At 39.1% G+C, this 14674-nt stretch overlaps 1 protein-coding gene across 11 annotated transcripts in view; it reads left to right on the top strand.

Annotated features, from left to right (window-relative positions):
- The window catches only part of SYT9 (synaptotagmin 9), a 399619-nt gene that overhangs the window by 323201 nt on the left and 61744 nt on the right, over nt 1-14674 (top strand). The gene's annotated exons all lie outside the window — the stretch shown is intronic.

The raw sequence follows: 14674 nt of genomic DNA, 5'->3' as shown, positions 1-14674 counted from the left end.
TTGTACCTGTATTTTCTTTATAATTTTTGCGACATTGTTTTTGTTGGTTTGTTTGTTTTCTCTCTTTATTTTTCTTCTTCTTCTTTTTTTTTTTTTTTTTTTAACGTTGTATTTTTGAAATTCCAAACTCTACTCTGGATTTTTAATTTTTGCTGTTTGGTATTAGTTATCAATTTTGTACCTGTAGTTTCTTTATTACTTTCACGACCTTGTTTGTTTTTCTTTGTTCGTTTTTTCTCTCTTTCTTTTCCTTCTCCTTTTCATTAACATCGCATTTTTGAAATTCCAAACTCTACTCTAATTTCTAATTTTTGTTTTTATGTATTTGTTACCAATTTTGTACCTTTAAGAACCCAATCTTCAGGACCCATTTTTCACTAGTGTACGAGATTACTGGCTTGACTGCTCTCTCTCCCTTTGGACTCTCCATTTTCTCCACCAGGTCACCTGTATCTCCTCCCTAACCCCTCTCTACTCTACCCAACTCTGTGAATTTCTGTGTGTTCCAGACGGTGGAGAACACTTAAGGAACTGATTACTGGCTGGATCTGTCTCCCGCCTTTTCATTTCCCCCTTTTATCCTTCTGGCCACCTCTGTCTCCTGCCTCCTTCTTCTCTTCCCTGTATAACTCCGTGAACATCTCTGAGTGGTCCAGTTGTGGAGTGCACATAAGGAAGTGACTACTGGCTAGCCCACTCTCTCCACTATTGATTCCACCTCATCTCATTTGGGTCACCTCTAACTCCCTCCTCCCTCTTCTCTTCTCCATGTAACGCTGTGAACCTCTCTGAGTGACCCTCACAGTAGAGAAACTTTTCATCTTTAACGTAGATGTTTTATCAGTGGTGCTGGATAGAAGGAGAAGTTTTGAAACTACTGTAAAATTAAGACCGATAACTGGAAGTAGGAGGCTTAAGTCCAATCCCTGACTCCAGGGAACTCCTGACTCCAAGGAACATTAATTGACAGGAGCTCATCAAACGCCTCCATACCGACACTGAAACCAAGCACCACACAAGGGCCAACAAGTTCCAGGGAAAGACATAACAAGCAAATTCTCCAGCAACAAAGGAACACAGCCCTGAGCTTCAAGATACAGGCTGCCCAAAGTCACCCCAAAACCATAGACATCTCATAACTCATTACTGGACATTTCATTACACTCCAGAGAGAAGAAATACAGCTCCATCCACCAGAACATCGACACAAGCTTCCCTAACCAGGAAACCTTGACAAGCCACCTGTACAAACCCACACACAGCGAGGAAACGCCACAATAAAGAGAACTCCACAAACTGCCAGAAAACAGAAAGGACACCCCAAACTCAGCAATTTAAACAAGATGAAGAGACAGAGGAATAGCCAGCAGATAAAGGAACAGGATAAATGCCCACCAAACCAAACAAAAGAGGAAGAGATAGGGAATCTACCTGATAAAGAATTCCGAATAATGATAGTGAAATTGATCCAAAATCTTGAAATTAAAATGGAATCACAGATAAATAGCCTGGAGGCAAGGATTGAGAAGATGCAAGAAAGATTTAACAAGGACTTAGAAGAAATAAAAAAGAGTCAATATATAATGAATAATGCAATAAGTGAAATTAAAAACACTCTGGAGGCAACAAATAGTAGAATAACAGAGGCAGAAGATAGGATTAGTGAATTAGAAGATAGAATGGTAGAAATAAATGAATCAGAGAGGATAAAAGAAAAACGAATTAAAAGAAATGAGGACAATCTCAGAGACCTCCAGGACAATATTAAACGCTACAACATTCGAATCATAGGGGTCCCAGAAGAAGAAGACAAAAAGAAAGACCATGAGAAAATACTTGAGGAGATAATAGTTGAAAACTTCCCTAAAATGGGGAAGGAAATAATCACCCAAGTCCAAGAAACCCAGAGAGTCCCAAATAGGATAAACCCAAGGCGAAACACCCCAAGACACATAGTAATCAAATTAACAAAGATCAAACACAAAGAACAAATATTAAAAGCAGCAAGGGAAAAACAACAAATAACACACAAGGGAATTCCCATAAGGATAACAGCTGATCTTTCAATAGAAACTCTTCAAGCCAGGAGGGAATGGCAAGACATACTTAAAATGATGAAAGAAAATAATCTACAGCCCAGATTATTGTACCCAGCAAGGATCTCATTCAAGTATGAAGGAGAAATCAAAAGCTTTTCAGACAAGCAAAAGCTGAGAGAATTCTGCACCACCAAACCAGCTCTCCAACAAATACTAAAGGATATTCTCTAGACAGGAAACACATAAATTGTGTATAAATTCGAACCCAAAACAATAAAGTAAATGGCAACGGGGTCATACTTATCAGTAATTACCTTAAACGTAAATGGGTTGAATGCCCCAACCAAAAGACAAAGACTGGCTGAATGGATACAAAAACAAGACCCCTGCATATGTTGTCTACAAGAGACCCACCTCAAAACAGGGGACACATACAGACTGAAAGTGAAGGGCTGGAAAAAGATTTTCCATGCGAATAGGGACCAAAAGAAAGCAGGAGTAGCAATACTCATATCAGATAAAATAGACTTTAAAACAAAGACTGTGAAAAGAGACAAAGATGGTCACTACATAATGATCAAAGGATCAATCCAAGAAGAAGATATAACAATTATAAATATATATGCACCCAACACGGGAGCACCGCAGTATGTAAGACAAATGCTAACAAGTATGAAAGAAGAAATTAACAATAACACAATAATAGTGGGAGACTTTAATACCCCACTCACACCTATGGATAGATCAACTAAACAGAAAATTAACAAGGAAACACAAACTTTAAACGATACAATAGACCAGTTAGACCTAATTGATATCTATAGGACATTTCATCCCAAAACAATGAATTTCACCTTCTTCTCAAGCGCACATGGAACCTTCTCCAGGATAGATCACATCCTGGGCCATAAAGCTAGCCTTGGTAAATTCAAAAAAATAGAAATCATTCCAAGCATCTTTTCTGACCACAATGCAGTAAGATTAGATCTCAATTACAGGAGAAAAACTATTAAAAAATCCAACATATGGAGGCTGAACAACACGCTGCTGAATAACCAACAAATCACAGAAGAAATCAAAAAAGAAATCAAAATTTGCATAGAAACGAATGAAAATGAAAACACAACAACCCAAAACCTGTGGGACACGGTAAAAGCAGTCCTAAGGGGAAAGTTCATAGCAATACAGGCACACCTCAAGAAACAAGAAAAAAGTCAAATAAATAACCTAACTCTACACCTAAAGCAACTAGAAAAGGAAGAAATGAAGAACCCCAGGGTTAGTAGAAGGAAAGAAATCTTAAAAATTAGAGCAGAAATAAATGCAAAAGAAACAAAAGAGACCATAGCAAAAATCAACAAAACCAAAAGCTGGTTCTTTGAAAGGATAAATAAAATTGACAAACCATTAGCCAGACTCATCAAGAAACAAAGGGAGAAAAATCAAATCAATAAAATTAGAAATGAAAATGGAGAGATCACAACAGACAACACAGAAATACAAAGGATCATAAGAGACTACTATCAACAATTATATGCCAATAAAATGGACAACGAGGAAGAAATGGACAAATTCTTAGAAAAGTACAACTTTCCAAAACTCGATCAGGAAGAAATAGAAAATCTTAACAGACCCATCACAAGCACGGAAATTGAAACTGTAATCAAAAATCTTCCAGCAAACAAAAGCCCAGGTCCAGACGGCTTCACAGCTGAATTCTACCAAAAATTTAGAGAAGAGCTAACACCTATCCTGCTCAAACTCTTCCAGAAAATTGCAGAGGATGGTAAACTTCCAAACTCATTCTATGAGGCCACCATCACCCTAATACCAAAACCTGACAAAGATCCCACAAAAAAAGAAAACTACAGGCCAATATCACTGATGAACATAGATGCAAAAATCCTTAACAAAATTCTAGCAATCAGAATCCAACAACACATTAAAAAGATCATACACCATGACCAAGTGGGCTTTATCCCAGGGATGCAAGGATTCTTCAATATCCGCAAATCAATCAATGTAATACACCACATTAACAAATTGAAAAATAAAAACCATATGATTATCTCAATAGATGCAGAGAAAGCCTTTGACAAAATTCAACATCCATTTATGATAAAAACTCTCCAGAAAGCAGGAATAGAAGGAACCTACCTCAACATAATCAAAGCTATATATGACAAACCCACAGCAAACATTATCCTCAATGGTGAAAAATTGAAAGCATTTCCTCTAAAGTCAGGAACAAGACAAGGGTGCCCACTTTCACCATTACTATTCAACATAGTTTTGGAAGTTTTGGCCACAGCAATCAGAGCAGAAAAAGAAATAAAAGGAATCCAAATTGGAAAAGAAGAAGTAAAGCTCTCACTGTTTGCAGATGACATGATCCTCTACATAGAAAACCCTAAAGACTCCACCAGAAAATTACTAGAACTAATCAATGACTATAGTAAAGTTGCAGGATATAAAATCAACACACAGAAATCCCTTGCATTCCTATACACTAATAATGAGAAAACAGAAAGAGAAATTAAGGAAACAATTCCATTCACCATTGCAACGGAAAGAATAAAATACTTAGGAATATATCTACCTAAAGAATCTAAAGACCTATATATAGAAAACTATAAAACACTGGTGAAAGAAATCAAAGAGGACACTAACAGATGGAGAAATATACCATGTTCATGGATTGGAAGAATCAATGTAGTGAAAATGAGTATACTACCCAAAGCAATCTATAGATTCAATGCAATCCCTATCAAGCTACCAACAGCATTCTTCACAGAGCTAGAACAAATAATTTCACAATTTGTATGGAAAAACAAAAAACCTCGAATAGCCAAAGCGATCTTGAGAAAGAAGAATGGAACTGGAGGAATCAACCTACCTGACTTCAGGCTCTACTACAAAGCCACAGTTATCAAGACAGTATGGTACTGGCACAAAGACAGAAATATAGATCAATGGAACAAAATAGAAAGCCCAGAGATAAATCCACGCACATATGGACACCTTATCTTCGACAAAGGAGGCAAGAATATACAATGGATTAAAGACAATCTCTTTAACAAGTGGTGCTGGGAACTCTGGTCAACCACTTGTAAAAGAATGAAACTAGAACACTTTCTAACACCATACACAAAAATAAACTCTAAATGGATTAAAGATCTAAACGTAAGACCAGAAACTATAAAACTCCTAGAGGAGAACATAGGCAAAACACTCTCTGACATACATCACAGCAGGATCCTCTATGACCCACCTCCCAGAATATTGGAAATAAAAGCAAAAATAAACAAATGGGACCTAATTAACCTTAAAAGCTTCTGCACATCAAAGGAAACTATTAGCAAGGTGAAAAGACAGCCTTCAGAATGGGAGAAGATAATAGCAAATGAAGCAACTGACAAACAACTAATCTCGAGAATATACAAGCAACTCCTACAGCTCAACTCCAGAAAAATAAATGACCCAATCAAAAAATGGGCCAAAGAACTAAATAGACATTTCTCCAAAGAAGACATAAAGATGGCTAACAAACACATGAAAAGATGCTCAACATCACTCATTATCAGAGAAATGCAAATCAAAACCACTATGAGGTACCATTTCACACCAGTCAGAATGGCTGCAATCCAAAAGTCTACAAGTAATAAATGCTGGAGAGGGTGTGGAGAAAAGGGAACCCTCTTACACTGTTGGTGGGAATGCAAACTAGTGCAGCCACTATGGAGAACAGTGTGGAGATTCCTTAAAAAACTGGAAATAGACATGCCTTATGATCCAGCAATCCCACTGCTGGGCATACACACTGAGAAAACCAGAAGGGAAAGAGACACGAGTACCCCAATGTTCATCGCAGCACTGTTTATAATAGCCAGGACATGGAAGCAACCTAGATGTCCATCAGCAGATGAATGGATAAGAAAGCTGTGGTACATATACACAATGGAGTATTATTCAGCCATTAAAAAGAATACATTTGAATCAGTTCTAATGAGGTGGATGAAACTGGAGCCTATTATACAGAGTGAAGTAAGCCAGAAAGAAAAACACCAATACAGTATACTAACGCATATATATGGAATTTAGAAAGATGGTAACAATAACCCTGTGTACGAGACAGCAAAAGAGACACTGATGTATAGAACAGTCTTATGGACTCTGTGGGAGAGGGAGAGGGTGGGAAGATTTGGGAGAATGGCATTGAAACATGTAAATATCATGTATGAAATGAGTTGCCAGTCCAGGTTCGATGCACGATACTGGATGCTTGGGGCTGGTGCACTGGGACGACCCAGAGGGATGGAATGGGGAGGGAGGAGGGAGGAGGGTTCAGGATGGGGAACACATGTATACCTGTGGCGGATTCATTTTGATATTTGGCAAATCTAATACAGTTATGTAAAGTTTAAAAATAAAATAAAATTAAAAAAAAAAAAAAAAAAAATGCACATATATATACCTAATATGTAGATAAATAAGTAAATGAATAAATAGTCCTGATTTGCAAAAAAAAAAAAAAAAAAAAAAAAAAAGAAAGCTGTGGTACATATACACAATGGAGTATTACTCAGCCATTAAAAAGAATACATTTGAATCCATTCTAATGAGGTGGATGAAACTGGAGCCTATTATACAGAGTGAAGTAAGCCAGAAAGAAAAACACCAATACAGTATCAGATCAGAGATCAGATCAGTCGCTCAGTCGTGTCCGACTCTTTGTGACCCCATGAATTGCAGCACGCCAGGCCTCCCTGTCCATCACCAACTCCCAGAGTTCACTTAGACTCACGTCCATTGAGTCAGTGATGCCATCCAGCCATCTCATCCTCTGTCGTCCCCTTCTCTTGCCCCCAATCCCTCCCAGCATCAGAGTCTTTTCCAATGAGTCAACTCTTCGCATGAGCTGGCCAAAGTACTGGAGTTTCAGCTTTAGCATCATTCCTTCCAAAGAAATCCCAGGGCTGATCTCCTTCAGAATGGACTGGTTGGATCTCCTTGCAGTCCAAGAGACTCTCAAGAGTCTTCTCCAACACCACAGTTCAAAAGCATCAATTCTTCAGCAGCCTTCTTCACAGTCCAACTCTCACATCCATACGTGACCCCAGGAAAAACCATAGCCTTAACTAGACGAAACTTTGTTGGCAAAGTAATGTCTCTGCTTTTCAATATGCTATCTAGGTTGGTCATAACTTTCCTTCCAAGGAGTAAGCGTCGTTTAATTTCATGGCTGCAGTCACCATCTGCAGTGATGTTGGAGCCCAGAAAAATAAAGTCTGACTGTTTCCACTGTTTCCCCATCTATTTCCCATGAAGTGATGGGACTGGATACCATCATCTTCGTTTTCTGAATGTTGAGCTTTAAGCCAACTTTTTCACTCTCCACTTTCACTTTCATCAAGAGGCTTTTGAGTTCCTCTTCACTTTCTGCCATAAGGGTGGTATCATCTGCATATCTGAGGTTATTGATATTTCTCCCGGCAATCTTGATTGCAGTTTGTGTTTCTTCCAGTCCAGCGTTTCTCATGATGTACTCTGCATATAAGTTAAATAAACAGGGTGACAATATACAGCCTTGATGAACTCCTTTTCCTATTTGGAACCAGTCTGTTGTTCCATGTCCAGTTCCAACTGTTGCTTCCTGACCTGCATACAGGTTTCTCAAGAGGCAGGTCAGGTGGTCTGGTATTCCCATCTCTTTCAGAATTTTCCACAGTTTATTGTGATCCACACAGTCCAAGGCTTTGGCATAGTCAATAAAGCAGAAATAGATGTTTTTCTGGAACTCTCTTGCTTTTTCTTAATTTGATCTCTGGTTCCTCTGCCTTTTCTAAAACCAGCTTGAACATCAGGAAGTTCACGGTGAATTTAGAAAGATGGTAACGATAACCCTGTATGCGAGACAGCAAAGGAGACATACACATATAGAAGAGTCTTTTGGACTCTGTGGGAGAGGGAAAGGGTGGGACAATTTGGGGGAATGGCACTGAAACATGTATAATATCATATAAGTAACAAATCTCCAGTCCAGGTTCGATACAGGATGCTTGGGGCTGGTGCACTGGGATGACTCGGAGGGATGGTATGGGGAGGGAGGTGGGACGGGGGTTCAGGATGGGGAACACGTGTACACCCGTGGTGGATTCATGTTGATGTGTGGCAGAACCAATACAATATTGTAAAGTAAAAAAAATTCAAAACAAAACAAAACCACTAGACCTTAGATTGGAGAAGGAAATGGCAACCCACTCCAGTATTCTTGCCTGGACAGTCCCCTAGACAGAGGAGCCTGGCAGGTTACAGTCTACTGGGTCACAGGAGTCGGACATGACTGAGCGACTTAAGCACATACACAGGGCTTAGATGGTAAAGACTCTGCCTGCAATGCGGGAGACCTGGGTTCGATCCCTGGGTTGGGAAGATCGCCTGGAGAAGGGCATGGCAACCCACTCCAGTATTCTTGCCTGGAGATCCCCATGGACAGAGAATCCTGGCCGGCTACAGTCCATGGACTCACAAAGTCAGACATGACTGAGCAACTAAGCACAGCACAGCACTAGTTTCCAAATGAAGAAACTAAGAGCAGAGAACTGATAAACTGAGAAATTATGTAGTTTATCTAAGGTTGCATAATAAGGAATCACTAAGACTTCACCCTGTTGTTCCACACGTCCAGACTTCACGACTTTTAAATAAGAAGACCTCTATATGTTTATACCCCTAGTTTCAATTCTGTCTTCAAACCAAACACTTTCAACTGTTTGTTTCAAAGTATGCCTCCATATTTTTTAATGCTCTATTTTATTTTTTAGTTTTAGATTTCTATCAAATTTTGTTATGAAAGTTGAAGACTTAGCTCATAAGTTCACTACACAAACACACACTCTTGCTCCTCCAACTTCTCAAAATAGTAATATTACAAATTTGTTGAGATAGTTATTGCTATCTGTGTCATTATCATGTAAACTTAATTTATAGCTGAACCATATAGTGTGATTATGTTCTTTGTTCCACCCAGGAGTTGGTCATCTGTATTTCTAGACTGGCTCTTACCCCTGATTTCCACACTCGTATTTAATTGGCTCCCTGACCTTCCCATTTGGATCACACATTTAATGCATACAGAACTGAGTTCTTGGTCTTTACCATAGCCTTCCCTGGTGGTTCAGAGGGTCAAGAATCTTCCTGCAATGCAGGAGACCCAGGTTCCATCCCTGAGTCTGGAAGTTCCCCTGGAGAAGGGAATGAACGTCCATTCCAGTATTCGTGCCTGAAGAATTCCATGGACAGAGGAGCCTGGTGGAATACCATCCATGGGGTCACAAAGAGTCGGGCACAACTAAGTGACTAACACTTTCACTTTCCCATAGTGCAGTGCCTTCTCCCTTTCCATTTAGAAGTGCAAGTTATATCAATTCCACCTTCTCATTAACTCAGACCAAAAGTACTGGAGTCATCCTTGACTACTCTCTTTCTATCATTTATTCTATTAGAAAACTCTGTTGTTTCATTTTCAAAATTTGATGATCTCTCTCCACTGTTTTCTGTGTACCAATCCATATCACCTCTCACCAGGTTACAGTCATCTCCTAACTACTGGCCCTGCTGCTGCCCTTGTCCCCTCAGACTCATCTCAACACGGAAGCCTGAGTGATCACATTAAAATAAAATCACATTATGCTGTTCCTCGGCTTTAATCTTTTAATGACTTCCATTCCCACTTAGAGCAAAGTTCTTACGACAAGCTGCATGATTCGGTCCCTCACAACCTCTGTGACCGCACCATTTTTTCCTCCCTTCTCTTCTTACTATCTCCTTTCTCTTCTGCAGACACAGCAGGTACACTCCCACCTCATGGCATCTGTACTTGCTCCTTGATCCGTGTGCAGTTCCCCCAAGTCAGCTGCATTACAGCTTTCTAACCTCATTTCTAAAGATTTTCACTCAAAAAGGAACTCTATTATGAAGGCTTCCCTACTTAACATTTTATTTAACTCTCTTCAATATTGTTTAATCCCTCTTCTGGACGTTTTTCTTCTCTGCATTATATTACACGTGTGTGTATTATATGTGTATTTATATATGTGTGTGTGTATATACATGTATGTGTATGTCTGCATATAGTTGGTTTTGCTCATTGTCAAGCTTTACACAAAAGAAATACAAGACTCATGATGGCAAATGGCTTTTGCCTATTTGGTTCCCTGATGGATTCCTAGTAGCCTGAAGAGTGGTGGTGGTGTTGGTTTAGTCACTAAGTCGTGTCTGACTCTCTCTAGCCCCGCCAGGCTTCTCTGTCCATGGGATTTCCCAGGCAAGAATACTGGAATGGGTTGCTATTTCCTTCTCCAGGGGATCTTCCCAACCCAGGAATTGAATCCACGTCTCCTGGATTGCAGGTGAATTCTTTACCACTGAACCATCAGAGAAGCCCACCCTGAAGAGTACCTGACAAATAATTGTATCCCATAAATGTTTTTTGAATGAAGAACAAGCAAATGAATTATCTTGATTTTATTTGCTGTGTGGGTTGTGTGTGTTCACATGCCTGTCACTAACTCATTCCAAACTCGGTCAGATGTTTAAGTTTCTTAATAAGTACATTAAGTTTTATTTCTTTCTGAGGAGGACAGCGTTTGAGGGCAAAGAGCAAGGAGTAAGTAGAGAGGCAAATGAAGAGAAGTGGCACATAAGACAAACGTCCATACAGGCATGAGTCAGTTTCTGAGCTCTCTGTACAGCTCCATGGGTTTATTTGCCCCACACAAATGCTCCACTAGCCCAGTAGCGTTCTAGGTAAGTTTTCCTGTCAGGTAGACTAGGATCTCCCAATTTGTTCTTCTTCAAGAGAATCTTGACTGCTTAGCACTTTCTTGTCCAGGTTAAATTTAGAATCAGTCTGTCAAATTGTAATTTGATTGGAATTACATTTAGCCTGTAGATCAGTTTGGAGAATATCTATGTAATACTGAGTTCTTCCAATCTCTGGACATAGTATATCTCTTCATTTATTTAAACCTTCCTTAACTTTACTCAATAATGCTTTACCTTTTTTCTGTAAAGAAATAGTGTACAGTTTTAGGTAAATTTATTCCAGGGTTTTCATGTTTTCTGATGCTGTTTTAAGTAAAGGTTTTTTTTTTCTTATTCTATTTTTTAACCTTTTTTTCAGGTACATAAAAATTAAATCTATTTTTATTTACTTATAGCCATCAATCCACCAGTCATCAATAAGCATGCTTATTAATTGTAATAATCTATGTATAGCTTTAAATTTTTTTTTTTTTTGCCATGCCACATGGCTTGTGGGATCTTAGTTCCTCGTCTAGGGATCAAATCCAGGCCCTTGGCAGCAAAAGCACACTGGACCGTCAGGGAATTCCCCCAGGATTTCTTTCTTTATACATGAGAAATAAATGACAGAATGAATTCTTCATGTCAAAACTTTATACCATTTATTTCTTTTCCATACCTTATTTCCCTAGCTAAGGCCTGAAGTACAGTATAGAATATAAGCAGTAGTGTCTTATTTCTTACGTTAATTGGGTAGCTTTTCACATTTCACCAGTAAGTACATCAGTGCTGTAGCCTTGCTTTTAGAGGCTCACCATCAGACAAACACATTCCTCTTCTATATCTGGTTTGTTAAAAACTTTTACCATAAATAGATACTTGACTTTTATCATATTTTTCTACATTCACTTAGATAATTACGTGATTTTCCTCTTTATTACTTTACTATGAACAATCATATTTTTAAAACGTGGTGTGTAAATTAACCTTATAAACGAGGTAAAACACAAGGAAGTGAAGTGCTGTGGTTTTCATGTTTTTCTTCATTCAGTTTTCTCGTATTTTGTTTAATTTTTTAAAAATCTCACTTCAAAAAATTTGTACATTGTGTCTAATTTTTATCATCTGTAAAAGTGTAAAGGTGGATGTAAAGGTGTTTACAAAATAATTTTACTATCTGTTTAGTGTGTTTAGTAAAGATCCATAGTGGTGTTGCATTTCAACCATGACATTATTTTTGCCTTTCTCCCCTACCCCCTTTTTTACCTGTTTTACAACAAAGGTTAACAGTTTTTATTTAGCCTTTTCAAAGCTAACTTTTGGCTTCTTTGATTTTCTTTGAATATATTGTTTTTATGTCATTAATTTCTGCTTTTAAATTTATTATTTCCTTCCTTCTACTTAGTTTGGGTTTAATTTGTTCTTTTTCCAAGTTCTTTAGATAGGTGCTTTGATTATTTTGTTCCATACTACAGTTTTTAAAGCTAAAAATTTTCCATTAATTTGATTCTTAAGCATTTGTGTGGGGAAAATCCTCCAGTTCTCTTCCTGTGTGTTTCTTTTACTCTCATACGACTACCACACTCACAACTCTGACACCAAACATGTTGGGGTTTTTCTTATATATTTCACAGGCAATTCTGAGACCAGCGGGGTGTCTTACAATTTAACTCAATTTGACACTGTCCACCTGATTAAGGACTCAGTCCCATGAGACTTCCCTGGCTTCAAATGCCAGTCACAAGTAGCAAGTGCCCAGAATATCCACAACTTCTGTCCCACTTGGCTACAGGTCAGACAGTCCCATGACCTCCTCCTTGGATTCCATTATTTGCTAGAACAGCTCACAGAACTCAGGGAAACATTTACTTGCTTTACCTGTCTATTAAAAGATGTGATAAAGAATACAGATGAAGAGAGATACACTGGGTGAGGTCTGGGAAGGTCCTGGGCACAGCAGCCTCTGCCTGCATGGAGTTGGGGGGAGGGGGGTGTCACCTTCCTGATACATGGATGTCTTCACCAACCTGGAAGATCTTTGAAACCAATACTTTAAATAATTTATGGGGGCTTTCTAATGTAGGCATGGTCAATTATCAGCTTCATTTCCAGCCCTCTCCCGTGTCTGGAGAATGGGTGGGGGTTGGTACTGAAAACTTGGAGTTTCTAATCATGGCTTAGTCTTTTTGGTGACTAGTTCCCATCCAGAAGCCATCAAGGAACCTACCCACAGTTGCCTCACTCAAACAGAAGATGCCCCTAGTGTTCTTAGTGCTCTTACCACTTGGGGATTTACAAGGGTTTTAGGAACCCTGTGTCACGAGCAGGGATGAGGACCGTAAGTACAATATATTTCTAATTTTCATTGTGGTTTTTACTTGGAACCATGGTTATTTGGAAGTGTATTTCTTAGTTTCTAAACATATAGAAACACTCTATCTTTTTATTATAGAGTTCTAGCTTAATTCCATTATGATCAGCCCTTATCCTATCTAATATCTCTGCCAGTCCCTGCTGTTAACCTAACTTCCTTCCAGAATGTCTTCTGTGTCATCAACTGTTGATCTCTGGATGAGAATGTGTGATGGTTAGCTACACAAGCGATGGACCACAACCACTTCTCCCCTTTTCAGTACAGGAAAATATGTGTGAAAAGGCAAGCTGAAAGGAGGGCACAATGTATGTAGAGTAAAGGACTGGCTCAACAAGCTTGGGGTACATAAACCCTGCATATTCTACAGAAGGGACTAGACCTTGACTGAAAGAGTGGGTTGTCATGCCCTCCTCCAGGGATTCCCACCCCAGGGATTGAACCCAGGTCTCCTACATTGCAGACAGATTTTTTTAACCATCCGAGCCACCAGGGAAGCCCATAATTTATGATGGTTACTTGTTTTTGTTCATTTAAGGGCTCTAGGCTGCACTGATCCCCCTCTGATGAAGGGAGTAAAGACTGACCAGCTAAGATTAGTCATGTGGGTACTCCTTACCTCCCGCAGTAAGAACATTGGGCATCATGGTTTAGGTGAGCTTTTCTCATTGGTGATACTTAGTATGTTTTGTCACACATCACTGTGGGGAGTACCAAGTGCTGTATGTGTGACTCCATTGGAAAAGGGCAACTGGAAACTAATGCCTGATTTCTCTCGGACTCCAGCCTATGCAACATTTTTTTCTTTGCTGATTTAAATCTGTGTCCTTTTATTGTAAGAAACCATATGAACATGACTTAGCAACTAAACTACTACCACCACCATGAGTATAATAGCCTTTCTGGGTCTTTCTAATGAATCATCAGACCTGAGGGTGGTCTTGCAGACCCCCAGTATGTGTGTGTGCGTGGAGTCACTACAGTGATGTCCAACTCTTTGTGACCCTATGGCCTGTAGCCCACCAGGGTCTTCTGTCCGTGGGATTCTCCAGTCAGGAATACTGGAATGGGTTGCCATGCCCTCCTCCGGAGAGGAACTTCCTGACCCAGGGATCAAACCTGTGTCTTTTATGTCTTCTGCACTGGTTTGCTTGCTAAATCACTCCAGTCATGTCCAACTCTTTGTGACTCCATGAGCTGTAGCCTGGCAGTCTCCTCTGTTCAAGGGATTCTCCAGGCAAGAATGAGGTGGGTTCTTTACCACTAGTGCCACCTGGGAAACCCAGTACAGTGATGCTTAAAAATGATTGAGACTGGGATATCAAAACTCTGTTGATAATGATTCCATGCCTAACTTTATAACCTACTATAAAACCAAAGTTCATTAATTTTGGCAATGTTAATATCATACAAGTAGTATTAAAGAATAATTATTCAAAATATCCAGTTATATATATAT

Source organism: Bubalus kerabau, chromosome 15 (genome assembly GCF_029407905.1).
Source record: "Bubalus kerabau isolate K-KA32 ecotype Philippines breed swamp buffalo chromosome 15, PCC_UOA_SB_1v2, whole genome shotgun sequence".
In the NCBI taxonomy this organism is placed as follows: domain Eukaryota; kingdom Metazoa; phylum Chordata; class Mammalia; order Artiodactyla; family Bovidae; genus Bubalus; species Bubalus kerabau.
This window is presented reverse-complemented; position numbering and strand designations above follow the sequence as displayed.